This window comes from Macrobrachium nipponense, chromosome 30, assembly GCF_015104395.2.
Source record: "Macrobrachium nipponense isolate FS-2020 chromosome 30, ASM1510439v2, whole genome shotgun sequence".
Classification (NCBI taxonomy): Eukaryota; Metazoa; Arthropoda; class Malacostraca; order Decapoda; family Palaemonidae; genus Macrobrachium; species Macrobrachium nipponense.
Genome location: NC_087218.1, coordinates 57,357,563 through 57,378,543, shown reverse-complemented (window position 1 = coordinate 57,378,543; position 20,981 = coordinate 57,357,563). Strand labels below are relative to the sequence as shown.

Genomic DNA, 20,981 nt, shown 5'->3' with positions numbered 1-20,981 from the left:
ATCGTATGTCAATTAAGCCCCTGACAGACAATTTTAGTCGATGTATAATATGTCCTGTCGGCGTTAAGGTTTAAGAACTACATCCAAGTTCTAGGACAGCAACTTAGGCTATTTTTGTTTCTGTGTCAAAAGATTTGATTAGATCTGAAAGATCTTTATTAGCAGCCAAATCTACACCTCAATGCTGGAATACAGAGCTGAGCATTACTCTATATCCCTTGATCGTCGAGGAAGACAGGCACCTGGATGACCATAGTATAGCAGGAAATCTGCAATTTCTGCTCTAGTCATCTTAGAAGGAGATGTTGTGTCCCTTGCACCAAAACTGGAAGACTGTCCACTTTGCTTGAGTATTTTCTTCGGCATTGAGCAATAGCTCTTGCAGCTTGGGTTGAAAAGTCCTTCACACAAAAAAGTCGTCGGACAGTCAGAAAGCAGTAGGGCCAGAGTGGACAGTCCTTGGTGGAAGTGTCAGAAATGGGGCTGTCTGAGCAGAATGCTCTTTTCTGGTAACATCCTTGGAAAATCCATGAGCAGCTCTAACAGGTCCGGAAACCATTCCTGTGCAAGCCAGAATGGTGCAATTAGGGACATGGGAATGTTCCGTTGAGACCTGAACTTGTTTATGACCTCTCCCATCTTGAAGGGTGGAAAAGCATAAAGGCCTTTGTCTGACTAAATCCAGGGCTGGAGAGCAGTAAAGGGGCAGCCAGTGGTTCTTGGCAGTTGCAAACAGATCTAAGACCAGTCTGCCCTATAGTTTCCATACGTCGAGACACACCAATAGGTCCAATGTCCACTCTGTGGGGAGAACCTGTTTCTTGCAGCTTAGGTCATCCACCAAGACGTTGAGTTTCCCTTGAATGAATGTATTCCTCCCTGTTTCTTTACGTAAGACAGTGCTGTGATGTTGTTCGAGTGGACAGTTACTATTCTGTCGCAGATTTGATCTGCAAAGGCTAACAACCCCAAGTGAATTACAGTCAACTCCTTCAGAATTATCTGCCATTCCTTCTACATTTCACACTCCCGAGACCTTGCCTCCCAGGAGAGCTCCCCAACCTGGATCGGAGGCATCTGAATAAAACACTAGGACAGGGTTCATTGGAAAGAGAGACTTCCCTTCCAACAGTCTTCCTTCTGATCACCATGACAGTCTTCCTTTACCTTGGCCGTCACTGAGAACATGAACGAGTCTGGATCTTTCCTCCTGCCCCAATTTACCTTGAGGAAAAACTGAAGATTCCTCATGTGTAGCCTTCCCAGCAACATACTCTTCTATGGAAGAGAGGGTCCCGAGAAGGCTCATCCATTTCTTAGCGGAACAAGACTGAAGGGATAGAAAGTGATCTACTTTCTGAATGCACGACTGGATCCTTTGGGGGTAGGGATAAGCCCGTAAAACCACCGAGTTGATCCTCATCCCAAAATAAACTATTTCCTAAGGACTAACAGACTTATTTATTAGAAGGCCCAGGTCCTGGGCTAATAACAGTTTTTTCTGAAGGTCCTCCATACATCTCTCTGACTGAGAACAAAGAAGCCATTTGTGTAAGTAGAGAATCTTTATAACCACTAGATGTAGCAATTTCGAAATGGGGGCTAAGATGTGAGCGAACACCTGAGGGGCTGTCGACAGCCCGAACCACAGAGCTTTGAACTGGTAGATCAATCCTGTTCTTGAAGACAAACCGAAGAAACTTCTTCGAGTCATGATGAATGGGGATATGGAAGTATGCATCTTCCTTAGTGATAGAAATCATCCAGTACCCCTGATGAATGGATGATGATACTGTCTGGTTCACCTCTATTTTGAATTTCATCTTTCGAACAAACAGATTCAATGCACTTACATCTAGCACAGGCCTCCAGCCCCGAGGCTTTGTGGACTACAAATAGTCAGTTGTAAAACCCTGGAGTTAGAGGGTCTTCCACTAACTCTATAGCTTCCTTTAGTAAGAGGGACAAATACTTCTGCGACAGGGCAATGAATTTCTCTGAATTTGCAGAGTAAACTGTTAAAGTTACAGGCAGATCTCTTGGAGGAGTTTATGAGACTGGAGAACTCTCCTTGGGCAGAGGACACACACCCAATGAGACAGCTTCCCCTGTCTTGTAACACAGGTGTCTTCTTGAAGAGAGCCTAAAAGGAGGGAAATTAAAGTTAACCTTCCCTTGCTCTCTCTTCTAGAGCCAAAGGTTAACTTCCTTCAAAGCTTTTCAAGCATTAGATGAGAGAACCAGTCAAGGTAATTTGGATGAATCTGTCCAGTTGTCCATTGAATAGGTTAAAGCTGGAGAAGAAAGAGCTACTGGGGAATTCACTAGGAAATAGTGAAGCAGCACAGCGTATGCTGTAGGGGGAGTCTCCTTCTCTGGTACTTCCTCCTCCTCTTCTTCCGCCAGATATGTTAGACAAGTCCGCTTGCAGCTGTGCAGATGGCATAGTATTCTGCATAAAATGTAGAATACTGTCCAATTTATTCTGAATGACTGCTATAGATGGATCAAAAGAAGCAGCAACATGAAGTCCCATATGTAGTATATGTCCTGAAGCATTTGCAAAAGCTGGTTCTTGAACAACAAAACACTGATCATGTGGCGCTGATGGGTGCTGTGGCGCAAATGGGAGCTCCGGCGTCATTGGGCACTCCTGCGCCAGTGGGTGCTCCTGCACCAATGGGAGCTCTTGCATCAAAGAGAATTCCAGCGCCAATGGGCGCAACTGTGCCATTGGGCGCTCCTGCGCCAATGTATTCACTGGAGCTACAGCTCCTTCTAGGTGCTGACAGACACTCAAGAGCAGAAAATTTCCTAGAGCTAGAGGCACAGACAGAGAGAACAGCTGGTGAAGGAGGCACAGGAGGAGAAAGATCCAGTGCCAACAGACTCTTAGAAATTTTCCTGAGTGCAGGATCACCAGACTGGCAATCAGAGGACGATTTCCTGGGCAAGAAAGAAAGTTTCTTAAAAGGCCTAGAGCCTCTCAATCACAAAGATGTTCCTCTTATGCAAGTTTGTCTGCGGAAAAACATTTGGGACTGTCCAAAAAGCTTCATAAAGGACATTGGTCCACCTGGAGAATACTAGCCTTTTTGAGAGGCACAAGCCAAAGCAAAACATTGTGAACCTTCCTTTTCAATGGACGGGATTCATCCACAAAACACCATTGGCGCCTGGGAGAAGACTCCTCAAGGAGAGATGAGACACTTCCTTTGAGCCACCTTCCCAATGGTGCTCTGTTGCGACCTGGGATGCATCAACAGGACCGACTGAAGGGGCGACTACTGCCCGTGGGCAGACCCCACTGACCTCCCTTAGGCTACCAGTATGCCTCCTCCCAGGTTTAGGGGAGTCTGACAGGGACATCTGGCTAGGAGAATCAGTGGGACAAACAGCCACCTCCTCCACAACACTTGCACTAGCACTCTCTTGACATTTCTCACCTTCTCCATTACAATCTTAACAGACACTCCTAAATTTTCCATAGCCTGTAACATAATGCAATAGAGCCAGGGTTAGGATTGGGTTGATTAATCAGAGGTAAGGGAGAAGATTGAACAGTAAGAGAATTCAAGACGGACATTTTCAACAATAACATCCTGACTAGCTAAAGGCTTCTTACTGCTAGCCCTAGAAGCCGGCTTCCTCTTTCTATCTCTCTAATTTATTCAAATGACTAGTCAAAGTCTTCCAAGTCTTTTCATCCCACTGATCACATTCCCTGTAAGTCAACTGAGGAGAGCAAGTTTGACCCCTACACGCATTAAAATTTGAATGTGGGTCATAGCAAGCTTTAATCAATCTTGTATTGCAGTCTTTGTTGCAATACCTAGTACTCTGAGACCTTGTATTGGACACTGCTGCAATACAAAAGTAACCAAAGTCTAAGTCAGTCTCGATCGTAAGACAAATCAGTAAAATACAGTCCTGACTATCTAATATTTGCCAAAACAGCTACTAAATACAAGAGAAATTCACCAAATTGTGAAAAAAGTCAACTGGGAAGTCTTCAATTCCAAAATATTCAGCTGCTACCCATCACTGGTTTCAGTACGAGCCAGCAGAAACAACTGAATTCCATGCCGAGTTAGTTCATCTCTCCCCCGGTAGTGGTCGGGGAGTAGGTAATCACCTAGGTAAAACAAAATAGCGCTACCACGAATTTCAAAACTTCTTGCTGCCAACGCATAGAAACTATAGCTATGTAACTAGTACTTGGTAAGTTGCATACATAAAATGAGAAATTTTTAAAGTAATTTGTATTGTTCCTTAACTATACAAACCTCGGGTCTTGAACTTTACTGCCTACATCAAGCCACCCTTCATTCTGCTTCCTGGGCCAAAAAGCAAAGTGAATGCGCACCGACTGGGTCGGAGGGACTCCCATCTGTAGTGGGTAGCTGACTAAATACTCACCACCTTGTTTAAAGTTAAACGGCTGGTTTCAGATACATTGAGACAAACTTCCCTATGTAAAGACCGATGGTTTGAATATTAAGTAGGAACAAACTAGACTATATTTACTTATTTATTTTATTTTGCTTTAAAAGGATTACAACAGAAATGATAATACAAGGAGTATTTATCCAAAAAAGACACCTCAATACTTTACCTGGGATGGATATCTGACTGCTGCGAGACATGACTAGTTGAAATTTCTATCTCCTTACATGAATGAGTCATCTAATGGTCTGAAATAAATAAAGTTTGGGAGGTAAATAAGGAAGAGAAAATACTTTAAGAAAAGTCATAATTTTACTGCCTTGCAGTTTCCATACAAATTATTTTTGTGTAACAACTCATTTCAGGGACTGTAAATACAAAGCTGATAACTAATCATAATGCACTTAGTTTACTCAGTATTGTGAACAAATACTAATGACTTTTATGGCAAAATAAATTTTTTAGGTATGTACTTGGCGTGGGTTCCATCGACATATGTTAAAATTGAAACAATTATTAACAACCGCTCCAAATAGTTTCCCACATTCTCTGGAGGGTGGAGGTAAGACAGCAAATGTTTTGGTCATACTTTTTATAATCTCTTAAGAGGGAGAAGGGAAGGATTACAATAATAGAGGGTAAAGAACTAAAAAATCGATTTCACCATAAAAATAGAGGCAGTCTCCAGTTATCGGGGGATTCGGTTAACGGCGATCCAGTTTTATGGTGCCTATCTATTCCCATAAAATCGGCAATTTATGGCTTCATAACATGCCGAGTTTCAGTTATCGGTGCCATAAGGCACTGATAATAGAGTTATGGTGTCATAACATACCTAACAGGGGAACATTAACCGATTATCAGTGCCATCAACTGGTTATTGGTGCCATAAGCCGCTGAGTTTTTGGTTAAGGGTGGTTTTTACTTATCAGCAACCCTCTGAGAATGGAGCCCCCACCAATAACTGCGGACTGCCTTAATTATTTTGCATATACAACTTACCCTCTGTCATTAGTTGATTGCAACATTAAGTGCTGGAGAAGGGTATAAGAGATTTTCCTATAACCAAATTATCAGATATTAGATGTGTTCTTATCGTTGCTTACTTGATGCATATGATCTCATGGTAAGCACTTCTCAGATGTTGATCTTCATCATAAGAAGTCCATTATTCCAAGGAGGTGGAACAAGGTCCATGAATACAGCCATTAGTTGATTGTGCAATACAGAATGGGAAGTTTGGCCTCTGTGCCTCTAGCCTGCAGAGCTGATGAGAGCTAAAACCACAACTAAACATGATCCCTAAAGATATGCTACCTACCTAACAGAATTGCTGTGGCAACTCACACCCAAGACAACACCACCAATTTTGCCTGAAAAAGGTGGTTCTTAATCTGCTAAGGGTGGCTTTCTCCAATCAGGAGCAATGGCTCTGAAACATAAGTCCAACATTATTTACTCTGTAATAATGAACTTTGTTTGACCCTTGTTATGAGAAACAAACCAAATGCATACAACTAAGCATAATAGTCCAAACAAAACAAAAGTAAAGTATGATATTATCATGTACAAACTCCAATACATAAGGTTCCTCACCTACCCAGGATGGGATCGATAGTGAACATCTATTCCTGTTTGTTAGTTCAGACAGAGGTGCTGATAGAAACTAATCAATGTAGCTGTTGCTCAGACATCACACAGTTTCACCTTCAAAAGGGGACAATCCTCTGGAGACAATGAATGATGTGCTTCCAAGATTAAGGATTATTAAAGAAAGCCATGGAATTCCAAGACCTAGGAACCTAAGGATTCTTGACAGTGCAAAATAAGTTCCTACACAGCTTCCTTGATGGGTAGGATGGGATTTGTAAATCCCTATAGCACTAATAGGGCATCAAAGAAGCTCTTCTTCCTCAGGAGTGTCTTTACAGTAAGGATAGAGAAAACCCTTGGAAGAGCATTTGTCTTTACATAATTTTTCATACGAAAGGATGCAAAAAAAAAAAAAAAAAGTAACTCACCAGAAAGAGAATCTTCAAAGAACAAAAAAAACCTTGAGAGAAATCTCTCTCTAATCAGGTAGAAAGGAGTGACCCTAAAGTGCCTCGGGGCAGTGATTAGGTTCCATAAAAGCAGCTTTAGCAGAACCTTCAGCAATCCAGCTGAAAAGCATGAACAATTTTGCCCAAGTACAGTAATACCCTGATCTTATGCATTTTGAGTTGCTTTTGGCCCGGGTATCAGATTGAGGGGAGGCATTAGGTGGGCATAAATGTTGTTAAATATTGTAAAGGACCTTAGGTTTTGTATAGTTCGGAAAAATACAATTTACTTCAAAAATTGTTATTTGTCACTAGTACATGATATACAAACCCTCGGTCTTTTATATTAAGAAGACTCATATTTGGAGGGAGGAATCTGAATGAGTCTCTGGACTAGAGTTCGCAAGCCTAGATTTTCTTCCTAGTCAAAAGAGCGAGGAAAAAAATCGTGGCTTTGATGAATTAATTGATCGGGGTATACAGGGACTGCGTAATCAATCATCAGACTTCTCGGCTTTTTTCGAATATGTAAGGAAGGAAACGTAGCCCCATACGAAAAACATGCTAGACTGAATCTGAGAGTTTGAGACAGTAAGACAAGTACAGTGGTAGCTCAGTTCACAAACTTCGTTTGAGGACGCTGTTAGTGACTAAAAAAATTTGAAGCCTGAATCAACTTTCTCCACTTAAAATAATGTATAAACAAATAATTCGTTCCAACCTCAGAAACACTTTACATATTTTCTTTCTATTTTTTTTATGGTTTTCTGGTACAAAGTTAAGCTTTAATTCACTGCATCCAACTATAGAGGATTTTAAAATACAAACAGCAACCAATATTTTGGAAATCAACTGAGGTCAATTGCAAGGTAAGTTTATTTTGCTATACTGAATACAAATCAAGAGCAATTTTCTTGCTTCTAGTTAGTGTAAATGAATCTCTAGATACTCTATTGATAATAAGACAAGATTATTTTACATTATACGAAGTGTTTTCAAGTCGAAGTATCACTTGAATACGGATCTTTGTGAATGAAAATGTTATTTTTTCGTTAATAGATAGCGCTGATGGCATGTCTATTGTGTAAAAAAAATCAACAGATTGCATTCAATCTTTTCACAAGCTTTACATATTTATCATTTATTGGAGTGAAAAATGATATTGTTAAGATACAATAAATGTTTTTATACATAACTTACCTGGCAGATATATACTTAGCTATAGACTCCGTCGTCCCGACAGAATTCAAAACTGCGGCACACGCTACCGGTAGGTCAGGTGATCTACCATTCCCGCCGCTGGGTGGCGGAATCCCAACCATTCCCGTTTTCTGAGCCAGATTTTCTATCTTACACCTGTCTCCTGAGGGGAGGCTGGGTGGGCCCTTAATCGTATATATCTTGCCAGGTAAGTATGTATAAAACTTTATTGTATCTTAACAATATCATTTTATAACATGCGACTTACCCGGCAGATATATACTTAGCTGATTGACACCCTTGGTGGAGGGCAAGAGACAGCTTATATATATACAAAATTCTAATAACGGGAAACACAATTGTTGTAGGATATCAATCCTTGTTCTTACCTGTTTGGGCTGAAGACTTCATGATTACTGTCATTTAGTCTGCCTGCCTCAAGAGCTTCAGTGAGGTAAACCCCACTATGACCGAACAGCCCTTCTGGATCATGTCAATGGGGGCTAGCCCGCTTACGCGACAGAACTGCATGGATCGTACCAATGGGGCTTACCCGCTACATGGCAGAGCCTGACTGTATCTTATCAATGGGGGCTAGCCCTCTTACATGACAGAGCTTTAGGCTTTACATAATGCACAACGAGGAGACCAAAAGTTAATCCGACCACCTGACCTCTCTACCATGTTAAATCTAAGAACTGAAAAGGGTTCTTCTATACCCTCTTTCAGTCAACCATAAAAACCAAACACCAAATGTAAAATTACTTATAACCTAACTAATTAGGATTAACCTCAGCTCCTCCTCCCAGCACTAAATCCCGCGGACACAAAATGCTCCCAGTGAAAAGCACTTCTCATAAGTAACTCTACATCCTTTAGATAGTGAGAGCGAACACTGAGTTACACTTCCAATACGTGGATTCAATTAGATTTTGAAGGGACCACGTTTATGAAAAGCCATTGAGGTTGCTATGGCCCTCACTTCGTGTGCTTTTACCCTGAGGAGTTTAAATTGTTCTTCACCACATTTAAGATGCGCTTCCTTAATAACGTCTTTTTATGAAAAACGTAAGGGCGTTTTTTCGATATTGGTCTTGTAGGATCTTTGACCGAACACCAAAGACTTTCCTGCGTACCTCCCAAAAGAGACTTTCTTTGTAGATAAAATTTTAGCGCTCTTACTGGACAAAGGGTCTTTTCCTTTTCTTCCCCCGTAAGAGAAGAGAGTGCCTTCACTTCGAAGCTTCTAGGCCACGGTTTTGATGGGTTTTTCGTTCTTGGCTAAGAAGAGAGGCTTAAAAGAGCAAATGCAGCCTCCTTCTTAAACCCCACCTGCCCTCTAACGCTTGAAGTTCACTCACCCTTTTTGCCGTGGCTAAGGCGAACAGGAATAGAGATTTCCTCGTCAAATCCCCTAAAAGAACAATTATTGGGGAATGTTACGAATCTTTCAGACATCAAGTAATGCAGCACTATATCCAAGTTCCAACTGGGATTTTTATTAATCTGACTTTTTGAGGTCTCGAAAGACCTAATAAGGTCATGTAGATCCTTATTGTCCGACACCTCCAGACCCCTATGCCTAAACACCGAGGCCAGCATACTTCTATACCCCTTGATCGTAGATACCTCTAGGCCACACTTTCTTCTCAGGTAAAGAACGAAAATTTGCAATGTCGGTTATAGAGGTACTGGAAGAGGATAGCTCATGCGTCCTGCACCATCTTCTAAACACTTCCCACTTCGACTGGTTACACCCGTAATGTGGATGGTCTCCTGGCTCTTGCGATTGCTTTTTGAAGCTTCGCGAGAAAACCCCCTCGCTCTAACGAGTCCTTCGATAGTCTGAAGGCAGTCCAGACTTAGAGCGGGGAGGTTTTTGTGATACCTGTCGAAGTGGGGTGTTTGAGAAGATCGCTCCTTAGTGGGAGCGATCTGGGAAGATCCACTATCCACTCCAGCAAACTCTGTCACCCAATCTAGGGCTGGCCAAAAGGGGGCGATCAAAGTTAATTTCGTTCCCTCTGAGGAGGCAAAACTTTCTTATTACTTCCCCTACCAGTTTTGAAGGGGGGAAAAGCGTACCCGTCTATTCCCTTCCAGTCCATGAGGAGACCGTCTATCGCTATTGCTCTTGGATCCGCATGGGGGAGCAATAATTCTCCAACCTCTTGTTCCAGTTGGTTGCGAACAAGTCCACGTTCGGCCTTCCCCATAACCCCCATAACTGATCGCACACTTGAGGGTGGAGAGTCCATTCGGTGGGGAGCACTTGGTCTCTTCTGCTTAGCAGATCCGCTCGAACATTTTCTCCTCTCCCTGAATAAATCTCGTTAGAAGAGAGATCTGCTTCTCTTGCGCCCAAAGCAACAACTCCCTCGCTGTCTCGTAAAGGGAGAATGAATGAGTTCCCCCTTGCTTCCTGATATATGCTAGGGCTGTCGTGTTGTTCTGAATTGACCTGAATGATCGATCCTAATATCTGTTCTTGAAAGTGCAAGAGAGCTAGTGAATGGCTTTCAGTTCCTTTTTGTTTATGTGCCAGGACACCTGCGCTCCTTCCCAGGTTCCCGACACTTCTTGCGAATCCAACGTCGCTCCCCCCCACCCTACGTCCGATGCGTCTGCAAACAACGCTCGGAGAGGCTCTTTATATGCAAGGATATTCTTGGACCGAGTTTCTTCGGGTCTAACCACCACCGAAGATCTTGTTTGACCTTGTCCGTTATCCTGAATGACTCTTCGTTCTGAGAACTTTGATCCCAGTTCTCCTTCAGATAATACTGAAGTGGTCTTAGGTGCAGTCTCCCTAGGGAAACGAACTGTTCCAACGAGGAATGGTTCCCAGCAAACTCATCATTCCCTCGCGGAACAATGTTCTTTCCTAGAAAATCCCGACACTTTTGTAAGGCAGCGTTCTATTCTCTCTGTTGACGGAGACGCTAGAAAGCCCCGAGAATCCATCCGAATCCCAGATAAACTATGTTCTGCTGGGGATCCAACTGGGACTTCTCGAGGTTGACTAGGAGTCCCAATGACTGCGTCATCTTTAATGTTATCGAAAGGTCCTCCAGACACTGTTGCTTCGACTTTGTTCGTATTAGCCAGTCGTCCAAATACATCGAAATTCTGATCCCCTCTAAATGTAGCCAATGAGCCACATTCCTTAGGATACCCGTGAAGACTTGCGGGGCCGTCGAAAGTCCGAAGCAAAGCGCTCGAAATTGAAAAACACTCTCCCTGTGACATGAATCTTAGGTATTCCTTGATGCCGGATGAATTGGCACATGGAAATATGCATCTTGAAGGTCCAGGGATACCATCCAGTCCCCTGGACGAAGAGCAGAAAGTACAGAGGAAGAGGTCTCCATCGAGAACTTCTTCTTTATATCACAAAGACGTTCAGCGCACTTACGTTCCAGAACCGGCCTCCACCGCCCGAGGCTTTTGGTACCAGGAATAGACGGTTGTAGAAACCTGGTGAATGAGATCTTGAACCGGTTCTATTGCCCTTTTCTGCAACATAAGTTCTACTGCTTGCAGGAGAGACTTGACTCTTGACAGGATCGTTGTATCTCGCTGTTAACTCCCTTGGAGTTCTTGTTAAGGGAGGATATTTCCCTGAAGGGGATGAGGTATCCTCTCTCGAGGATCGAGAGGGTCCAGCTGTCCGCCCCTCTCTTCGCCCAGACTCTGGCAAATTTCGACAGTCTGGCGCCTACTGCTATCTGGAGGACTTCTTCTTCATTTTGCCTTCCCCGCAGGTCTCCTGGAAGGTCTTCCTCTGGTATCCGGTCTTCTACCTCTAAAAGGGGTTCTTGATGAGGAAGAGGCTCCTCGAAAGGGCTGCTGAAGAGGTGCTTTATCCTTCTTTTGAAAAGGAACCGCCGGCTTGAACCTCTTTTGCTGACTGTGTCAGTAAATCCTGTGTGGCTTTTTCAGCTAAAGATTTTGCGACATCCCTCACCGTGTCCTGTGGGGAAAAGGTGGTTCGAAAGCGGCGAATATAGCAAGGCCGACCTCTGTATAGGAGATACTGACTTGGACAGGAAAGACCCATACACTGCTCTCTTTTTTCAAACTCCCGATCCAAAAGAGCAGCCACTTCCACCGAACCGTCCATCACCGCTCTGTCCAGACACGATAACACACTCGATAATTCTTCCATCGTGACAAATTCGGGATCTTGGGCTCTCTTCGCAAGGGCTCCCAAAGCCAGTCCATAAAATTAAATACTTCGAGCGTCCTAAAGAGTCCCTTTAGTAGATGGTCCAGTTCACACATCCCCCAAGTAGCTTTTGCTGATAGTAGAGGCGCGCCTCCTTGAGGAATCTACTAAGGAAGCGTAATCTGCGTCTGCCGATGATGGCAGTCCTAAGCCCATAGGTTCCTGGGTATCGTACCATCTTCCAGGTTTACCCGTCAACTTTGAAGGGGGGCATGAAAAAACAGTCTTGCCCGCCTCTCTTTTATTCTTAAGCCATTCCTCCAAATCCTTTGAACGCTTTTTTCATACTAAGGGCTGGCCGCATTTTTACAAATGAGGATGCCTTTGGAGACTTCGTGCTCGATAGCAAAGATCCTGGTGAGGGCGGATCCGCTGGTTGCAGCTTATCTCCGAACTCCTGCAACAACAACAGTACAATCTCTTATAATCGAGACTACCACATCCACAGGTATTCTTCATCCGAGACTTCTTCTAATTCTCCGGCTGCCGGGGATCCTTTCGGAGAAGAGCGGTTCTTAGTTGTCGAGGGACTTCTGTCAAACGAAGAAGAACGTCGGTCTTCCGTGTGTGACAAATCCTTGCTACTACAAGGCGCAATAGAGCTCTTAAACGCACGAGATCTTCTCTCAGGCACCTGTTTCCTACCAGGTGAAGGGCTCCTACTCTCCGAAGAACTCTGAAAAGTGACGAAGGGGGTCTTACTCTGACCTAAGCTCGTACAAGGCGCCTGGCGCCTACTCGACTCCTGACGCCTGCTCGACTCCTGGCGCCTACCCGACTCCTGACGCCTGCTCGACTCCTGAAGCCTGCTTGTTCCTGGCGCCTGCTTGACTCTGGCGCTTGTCGTGACTCCTTGTAGGCTCTTGACGCCTCTCACAAGACTCCTGGCGTCTGTTAGGCTCCATACGCCTGTAATATTCTTGGCGCCTACTAGGTTCTGTGTTTCTCACAAGCTCCTGCTTCTTAGGCTCTTGACGCCTATCCTGATCCTCAGAAGGAGGAGTCCGACTCCTGGACTTCTCCTAAGAGACGTAGCTGACCGCTTGCTCTGCGAGCGGCTACCGCTGGGAACTTTCTTCCTATAGTAGGAGAGGATCGTTTTTTATTTTTTTTTTTGAGAAACGAGGAGTCTCTCCGTTTAGACGAGCGCCTGAATTAGAAGTGAGGAACTTCTCTTCCTACCAGGAGAGATAATTTGAATCTCTTCACGGAAAGGGAGGAGTCTCCTCGAGACGAGCGCCTTGCTAGAGTGAGGAACTTCTCTCCTACCAGGAGAAATAATTTTTTGATCTCTTCACTGGAAGGGAGGAGTCTTTCCTTCGAGAGAATCCTTATGTAAGCGCCTACCAAGGAGGATATTTGCTCCTGTAGATTAAGCAGGAAAAGGCTTTGTCGGATCTTGAGGGCGCTGGAGACGGTCTTCTCGCCCTCTTACTAGTCGAAGGAAAATCCTCTGGAAATCGCTCTGGGCTTGAATCAAAAGCGTCTCCTTTCGGCGCTACCCACGATCTCTTCAGGAGGACGAGACTTCGAAGCAGAGCTCCATCCACGCCTGGACGAGGAGGAGTCCCGACGCAGAAAAACACTCTTCCAGGATGCCTTTTCTACGGCTATCCAAGGCAGCCTGGGTCGATACTTCAGGGTCTGCCGAAGGGACGCCTGATCGTTGGGGATGCTCCACATCCCTCCCTGCGGCTTTTGACATTCCTCCTCCCCTGGTCCTGGGAGTTTGGAAGCGGTCTAGGCCTAGGAGCAATGCGGAGCCGATCAAGACGCCCCCTCCACTGCATGCTGGGGTCACTGTATTCACTGGCACTCTACCTTAGGTTACCATGGCTTTTAAGCTGCTCCTGAAGCTCCCTGATCGAGGATCTCATTCTTTCCATTTTTCTGAAAATGAATCCTTAGATTCAACACAGGGAGAAGGGCTGAGGTTATGGGAGAAACATCATCTAGTTTGTTAATCTCTGATTCAGGCTCAAAAGAACAAGATCTACTCGAGCTTCTAGCTGACGCTTTCCTAGCTCTATCCTTCTCTCTTTTCTTAATATAAGAAGCTAAATCCTTCCATCCTTGCTCCGAAAGCCCTTCACATTCAGCACAAGTTCTATCAACCGCACATTCAGAACCTCTACATTTACTACAAAGCGTATGAGGATCTACCTCTGCTTTAAACAAAACCTAGTTCTGCATTCTTCCCTTGCACAAACCCTAAACTTAGGTGTTACTTTAACTTCATCCATCTTAATAGAAAAAAGAAAAAACCCAATCCAAGTCCTAATCCAGTCCAAAATAAGCGTATGCCAATCCCGAGAATAAACAAGAGTACTTCACCAAATGAGTCCAACCAATTCTCGGCAAAAGAGCAGAATTCCAATCAGGAGAGGACCAAACAACAGTTGTTGCCGGCCTCAGCGACAGAGAAAATCTGGCTCAGAAAACGGGAATGGTGGTTGGGATTCCGCCACCCAGCGGCGGGAATGGTAGATCACCTGACCTACCGGTAGCGTGTGCCGCGAGTTTTGATTCTGTCGGGACGACGGAGTCTATAGCTAAGTATATATCTGCCGGGTAAGTCGCATGTATAAAACAGTAAAATATGTTCTTTCATGTCAAATAGTTTGATTAAAAACATGTTTGTCTCAAAATTTTGTTTACGGCCAAGTTTGATGCTACTGTACCGAAGTTTGAAGGAGTTTCATCCACATTGCCAGTGCACAATAATAGTCGTTAGCAGATGAACATTCTTTCCTTAACTTCAGCTACAACTTGCAGCTTAAATTTAACAGTATATGCCCTTGTTGATCTTTTCTCCACAGTGGAAAAGGATACAGTAATTTAAAAATATATCAGTCCTATTCTACTTAACGTCTTTTTTTAACATAACTACAGTAGTTTTTTATTATCGTACAATGGTTGAAATGCAAGCAAACCACTGTTGTTATCGGATTCAGGTGTTCATAGCAAATCAGCTGTTTCTGGCTGTATGCGTTTACAGTGGACCCCCGTACTCGCGTTCTCCGGATTCACGGACTCATAGTCGTGGATTTCTCTCGGGAACATTTCCCCGCACTATTCGCGGAAAATTCGCCTATTTGCGGTATTTTTCTATGAGAAGTATCCAGACACTCCTGGTTTATACATGAATTTCATCATAAAATGCACTTTTTGTGATAAAAATATTAAAAAACCAAGTATAAAAATTTTTAGTGGGTTTTTCTTGAGTTTAAACAAAAAAAATAGGCTGTTTTCAGCATTTTTATAGGGGTTCCAATTATTCGCGAATTCTATTCACGAGGGGTCTGGTATGCATTGCCCACGATTACAGGGCGACCACTGTACACAACAAGTAATACAATAGTCCTTTTTCAATACCACTGTACACAATAAGTAATACAATAGTCCTTTTTCAATACCACTGTACACAACAAGTAATACAATAGTCCTTTTTCAATATACTATTTCTTCAGTAAAAGCATAAATAATTAACATTAAAAAGACCAAGTAACAGTAAAAAGACATTTTAAAAAGCGTTCGGTGCTTCCAACAAATCCCTTCTTAGGATGCTTGTGTGCCCGTGGCTTGAAGCATGTTTTGTGAACTGGAACAAAAATTGTTTGGACATCTGGTTCGTAACCCGATTTGTTCATGAACAGAACTGTTTGTGAGCCGAGGTACCACATAAGCAGTGGGTTTAACTCAGGGACCTCACCCTCCTCCCCTTGCTAGAGAATGGGGAGGTTGCTTCTATAATCTACAAGATAAATAGAATGGTTGCTGAATTGCAACACCTACCTGCATTGGTGGCAGTTCCAGCATGTTACGGCTGAATCCACTCACTGCCCGAAGGAAGAGAAGAAGGATGACGGGACGGAAAAGAAGGAAGGTCAGTCACTTCCACATTCATTCTCATATCCGCAACTGCACATCTAAGGTGAAATGTAACCTTGTCCTGATAAAGGAGCCGGGTAAGCTAAACAACTTGAGCAGCCACCACAAGTCCCAAGGAAAAAAGTGTCCAAGGATTTGTAGGCAATGTCCCCTAGGTAGAAGGAAGTGAAGGTGGTCTATCGAGACAAACCCCCACCTTCAGAACCCGATTCATCTAGAATGCGAGGGTTGGACCAATGCCCCTGACATTTGAGCTCTCAGACAGGAAGTACGTGTACCAGTGTTGTCTATACCAGCAGCAGAGTATGCCCTTCTAATCATCTCATGAAGCCAGAAAGAAATAATGTTCTTGGACAAGTCTTTCTTGGACGAGCCAGTGCTAACCAAGAATCATCGAAACTCAGGCTGGAGATGCCGAGTCTCCTTCAGATAGCGCCGCAGCAATCTTAACAGGACAAAGTAGCATCTCATCTGCATCATTATCTACAAAGTCCTCTAGGGAAGGGATCGTAAAGCACAGAAACCTGACGTCAAGGACCGACGGTTTTTGAGTCTTCACTACAAGTTCTGGGACAAAATCAAGTGTAACAGATTCCCATCCTCTCGAGCCCATGGAGTTCACCTACTCTCTTCACTGATGCCAGAAAGCAGGAAAAATGGTCTTGAGGGTCAGATCCCTATCTGACGACTCATAAAGGCTCGTATTGGTGCAAGAGTCAGACTCCTCAGAATGAGAGTCACTCCTATGCAGGGGGCCTGAGATTCCTGGGTGGGCAAGACCTTTTGAAGCTTCTCATCAAAAGTGAAATCTCCAGAAAGGGGAGATATCTACCTCTTTTAGCTGAAGGACTAAATGGAGGGCAGCTTTATAACCTTTCACTGCTGAAACAGAGAGAAGCTTCTCTCAGCAAAGGAAGATGAGGAAGTCTGCAACTTGCTAAAGAGTGGATCTCACTGGAATCTCTCTCGGTACCTTGGAGAGAGGAGCCAGGAGGTCAGGATACTAAATGGATTGCACCCATTTGGGAGCCAACAGAATCAACCTGATATTCAAATTGAAGCTCTGCCAGGTTGTTACCTACATATACTCCTTGATGGTGAGTGGGGCATTCTAACCGGAACTAGCGCTAGGTCTTAGCTATACGTATAAGTAGTAGCGGGTCAAAGTTCTGTATGCAACGTAATGGGTCAAAATTTTATATGGAAAGTAACCTAGTGGGTCAAAGTTTTGCACGCAGAGTAAAGGGTCAAATGTAAATATATGCACTCATGTGTCTCTACACCGAGAAATACAAAAGTTTTGGACGCCATGTACATTTGAGGCCGTTTCCCCCCACCCAAAAACCCTGGTCTCCCAGAATGGCCCTCCTTTACCTACCTACTGTTTGGCGAGCCAGCTTCACGGGCCAATTTCCAAGGCCGTACAACAACCAAATCCATCTGCACCGGTAAGTAGTCCCTTCGACCTGGAAGATCTACCACGACCCACGACCATTCAAAACAGTCAACATGGCATCGCCATCTACTCCTCATCCCTCGCACGTTGCTTTTGCCGCTGCTAACCCGGTTACGTTTTCGGAATTTATTAACTTCTGTGACAATACTGACGTGTTACGTTCGTTCCTTTTTAAAAGTGGCCTTTTAGGCGATTTTAGTGGTCAATGTGAACACTGAAAAGAGGGAACAATGAGCCTCGTGAAAGAGGAAAACAGTTTTGTGCCCTAAGTCAGGTTTGTGTGGTTCATTTGGTTACGTTACAACCTTTGATACCATACTGGGGGGTCCAGCGGGGCAAAGCCCCCGGCCAGAATAGGGCTCGCGCCCTAAGTCAGATTAGGTTGGTTCGTTTGGTTAGGTCACAACCATTGTTACCCCAGCCAGGTCAGGGCAAGGCACTTTAAGTCGGGTTAGGTGGGTTCGTTGGGTTATGATACTACCAATATCCATTTCCCCCACCCATCTTTCAGTGATCGCCGCCATTCGTATCCATTTCCCCCCACCCAAAAACCCCGGCACCCGAACAGGGTCCCCCTTAACCGCTTCTATTAATCTTTCGGCGATCCCCGCCACTCATATCAGTTTCCCCCCACCCAAAAACCCCAGTTTCCCAAGAGGGTCCCCCTTTACCGTTTCTATTAAGCTTTCGCCGCGACATTGTTTGTTGTTGTTTTGGTTTTGCCGCCATTTTGGTTGTGTTCTTCCGCAGATTTTCTTGTCCGAACTTACCACCATCTAGTGGTAGGTTTGGACAAGAAAACTGGTCAGAGGTAAGGTTGGCCCATGAAACTGTAGCCGCTCATCTTTTTTTTTTTTTTTTTTCACTAGGCCTACTAAAACATTCCATATTGCAAGTATTACTAGCTACATTCCCCAAATCAAATACACAACTGCAGTTTAGCTACTTGTGGATTTTTAGTAGGTAGGCTATGTAACTGCATTTTTACCCTTAAAAATCAGCATATCGTGGATATTTAGTGGCTCCAAACTTTCTGTTATTAGAGGTATCCAATGTGGGATATTGGAAACTTGGTAAATCTAGGGTACCTATCCACGGCGGCCCAGACTATAGCAGTTGCGGTTTTTCTATGCAGTTTTTCCTACTGAACAAGAATTTTAAGTAATATTTATTCGGACGACTGTAATTAACCCCCAGGGGCCAGTACTAAACACGGCGAAATACATTGGACGCCCCAATCCCTAGTGGATGTCACACCCGCAGTTACGTTTCTTGCAGGGTAATTCTAAAGAATATTTCCGCGCGAACTGCAAGGAACGTAACCGCGGATACGACATCCACTAAGGATTGGGGCGTCCAATGTATTTCACCATGTTTAGTACTGGCCCCTGGGGGTTAATTACAGTCGTCCGAATAAATATTACTTTAAATTCTTGTTCAGCAGGTAAAATAACATAGGAAAACGTCAATTGCCATAGTCTAGACCACCGCGGATTGCTTCTGTAGAAATACGGGCAACTTTTCAAAATTTACCAATAGGCTATTACCTAGGTAGGTACCTGGCCTAGCCTAGTAGCTATGAAGGTAGTAGCTTTGAGTTTAAAGGCGCAGGTAACACAGAGGTCGATATTTACTAATTTCCAAAGAAATACCCGACGCACCACTAGACTATAGGTAGGTATTTAGTTAGATTAACCGGCCCAGGCTAAACCAGCTGTTATATACCAATATGGTACTCGACTAAGCAAATTCTAGTGTAGCTATAAGTACTACTACGCTCTTCGGTATCTAGCCTACCCCATGATACGATGGGGGGGGGAGGATGGTTGCCACAGGATAACTTAGCTTACAAGACAGATGAAGGCTCCTATGTAGCTCTGAAGCCAGTATTATGACAAATAAGGATGGCTTTCAATCAATCGATCTCGAGAGACCCTATCAGCTCGATCAAACGAGCAGACAAGTTCCCCCATCTCTGAAACGTCAAATGTTTAGGACCCTACCAGAATAGGTAGGTGGGTACATCATCTTAAGAGTTAAAACGTACTCATAACCGAACTTGAACTATTATAACGTAAACATTATACTATAATTCACTAACATACCTATTAAAAGTTTGAAAAGTAACGTGAAATTATAGGTAACACATAAAAACAAACCTTTGTGGTTACACTCACTTGGGTGCGATTATCTTGAAATATTTGTCTATTGTTATTGTCAGGACTCAGGAGGAGGTGGAAACAAAGGAGGTGAGCACTTTCGAACACTGGTCAGCTCTAAAGGGCCACTTTCCTTGTCTAATAGATTACTGTATATATGTTAGAAAATTATTCAACTTTGTACATATACTCATAAAATTATTTTTGTTTATATTTGATAGTTTTTAAATAGAATCACTATCTTAATTCATCATTCTTTAAGTTATTGGGATAAAAATTATAAACAAGTAAGGTCTCTCAGCCTTTTTGCAAGAAGACTTCCACCACTCATGCAGTTTTCTTGTCAATATATGAAATGACAATAGTTATAACATCCCTTACGCTTATGACTCAGCCCTCCTAGATGATAATTTTCTGAAAAGTTTCCACTTCCGAAATTATACTAAATGGCTGTTTAGCTTACAGAAACTATAGAAAAAATCGTACATTGTTTACAATCCAAGTTTTTTTTTTTTTTCTAGAGCCCATTTGGTACAGATATGTACATACTACTTAGTTTTGTATTGTCCTCATGATCTTAATGTCTTTATCTTCCACCTTTTACCGTTTTTCGTTCAATTTTCAACACACACACACACACACACACACACACACACACACACACACACACACACATATATATATATATATATATATATAATTTATATCTATATATTATATATTATATATATATATATATATATATATAGGGCTTATATTATATAATATTAGGGCTTGGCCTTGTATGATAAGGCGCCCTATGAGGTAATGTTAGACTTGCGATAATTTTACGCTAAGTCGGTTGGTATTGCACTTCCATCTTCAATGGAGTGTCTTGGGGTTTGTAGATCACTTACGAAGTCGGTATTATCTTGTTGGTTATTACGACGATGTGTTAAACTCATGGTTCGGTGAGGAGGTTCTTGTAGAAAACACGAAGTATAAAAATAGATATATTCTTCTGAAGTTTTACATGCTGAAGATCAGATATGATTGTACAAGTCTTCTAATAACGATAGCTTGATCGCTTCTGCCAATGATGATGGCTACTTCTGTTCTCTCTACATGATAAAGCTTAGGTAAAGAGATGCAGGTCTTCTAATGACGATAGCTAACTCTGTTCTGCCTGTCTACCATCTCTGTTACAAGTTATGAAGGAACAGACAGTAGTTCGAACATATGACATACATACAAATGACATAGTTACATACGAACACACAATCAAATGAGACACGCTACAGATCACGTAGGCCGTTTGAATTATAGGTCGGGGTAGTTGTCTCAAGCAGGGAGCTTGGACTAATGTTTATAAACAATTGAATGACTACAGGTGACGGCATGTTATCTTAGCCTACATACTTATTGTATACGTCATCTTTAGCGTCTCTAGTCTGATCACATTCCTGCAAGCAATCTTTTATATATATGGACTAACATTCCATATTATTATTATGTAAACACTTACATCAGCTCGGTCAGCTACCAAAACCAACTACTGAATATTACTCAAACTTGACTTG

The 20,981-nt window shown here is 43.2% G+C and overlaps 1 long non-coding RNA gene across 1 annotated transcript in view; it reads right to left on the bottom strand.

Annotated features, from left to right (window-relative positions):
• Window positions 1-19,561, bottom strand: part of LOC135202555 (uncharacterized) — a 56,631-nt gene extending 37,070 nt beyond the window's left edge. The window contains exons 1-2 of the long non-coding RNA XR_010311757.1: window positions 19,441-19,561; window positions 4,616-4,694 (exon numbers count right to left, since the gene is read on the bottom strand). This is a non-coding gene — a long non-coding RNA (uncharacterized LOC135202555). The remainder of the gene's footprint in view (window positions 1-4,615; window positions 4,695-19,440) is intronic.
• Between the last annotated feature and the right edge of the window lie 1,420 nt (window positions 19,562-20,981).